This window comes from Pteropus medius, unplaced genomic scaffold (assembly GCF_902729225.1).
Source record: "Pteropus medius unplaced genomic scaffold, Ma_sr-lr_union100, whole genome shotgun sequence".
NCBI classification, from domain to species: Eukaryota; Metazoa; Chordata; class Mammalia; order Chiroptera; family Pteropodidae; genus Pteropus; species Pteropus medius.
The window spans coordinates 10,979,964-10,981,694 of NW_024350924.1; positions in this window are offsets into that span (position 1 = coordinate 10,979,964).

Genomic DNA, 1,731 nt, shown 5'->3' on the forward strand with positions numbered 1-1,731 from the left:
AGATGCTCCTCGATTTATAACAGAGTTATCTTCCGAAAAACTCATCATAAGTTGAAAATATTATAGGTTGAAAATGCAATTAACACACCTAAGGTACTGAACATTGCAGCTCAGCCTGACCCACCTCACACGTGCTCAGAACATTTACATTAGCCTCCAGTTGGGCAAAAGTGCCTCACACAGCGAATACACTGTAGAGTATCAGATATTTTCCCTTGGGATTACATCACTGACTAGCCCAGACATAGATCAAAATTCAAAATTCAAAGTACGGTTTCTATTAAATGTATATGGCTCTCCACCACCATAAAGTGGAAAAATCGTGAGGCCAACCGTCATAAGTTAGGGATTATCCGTATAATGGGCTCTTAACCCGGGTTTGGTTCCAGTTGGATAATAGATGGATTTTACATTTTAGAGAAAAGCATTCGGTAGCTGTTAAATCTAAATTCAAGCCATAAAGCAATTTCATTATTAAATTTAAATTTCTAAAAGCAATATTAGAGCTGATTCCAAAATCCTACATAAGCCTTTAACTTACCTCTAAAACTTAGACCCTTCTAATTAAAAGGCAGAATGGTCATTCCATTTGGCCAAAAACTAAAAATAACAGCCCTTTGATATCAAAACCATGATGCTTTCCCACCTACTGTCAACTTACCTTTCGAAGTTTATTTAAGCTGGGCAGTCGGGCCAGTGAACTTAGTTCCACATTAGCCATACTCAGAAACTCTAGTTTTTTAAAAGTATCGTTCAGGCCCTCGATTTCCCCATTGACACATAGGCAATTATCAAGGACTAACTCTGTCACCTGTGAGAGAGAACATACATGATTCTTTAGTTCTCAGTCTGTTTAGCAAAAGACCTGGGTCCTGACACTGAAAATGTGAACATTAAAACCACCAATCCCCTGACACAGACCCTTTTCATTCTGCCCCCAAAATGAAATATGGTCTGAAATCATCATTATAAGTTAATCTTTTAAATTTAAATTGGACTAAGAAGTTTAATGCCTGCTTCAAATCACTCATCTGTAAAAACTAAAACTTTGAAAAGGGTCCCACGTGAAACTTGTTTCTGACCCTGATGAAGACGACTCTCAACATCAGAGCGAATATCTATGGAGTGAGGGGACACGTAGGCTATTGGGAATGCAAGTGGGCTGCCCTAAAACAGTAGGGACACGAAATTGTTTTATTCTGGGGTTTTCTTGTTTTTGTTTTTTTCAGTTTAACCCCCTTTATCTTTGGTTGATAAATGCCACCATAACTCGAAAATATCTTGTTACTTTTCATGAGGAAATAGTAGAAAGCTCCTTCTGAGGCGACCCAGCTTTTGGATGTCATTTGTTCTAATATCGAGGCCAAACAATATCACCCAGAACAATAAATCCTTGACAAACATTATTTCTCTCTGCCATCCCAGTAGCATTTTTGTGGACTTTTCCCCATTCTTGGGACGGGGCTGGATCTTCTATTAGGTCAGAGTTGTAAAACAGAACTTTCTGGTGTGGGCCTAAATGGACTTAAGGGGCAGGCAGGAGCCCCTGGCTCTCCATTCCCAATGCGAAAATATGTCTGAAGCATTTTGAGGGCTAAAAAGTAACAAAGAATGCCATCTTCTCTGTGTAAATGACTTTGACATAATTATTTCCATGAGCAGAGAAGGCACCATGATCTGTTTAGAGAGAAGGAAACCAAGGCCCCTGAGGGTGAGAATGACTTGCCTACT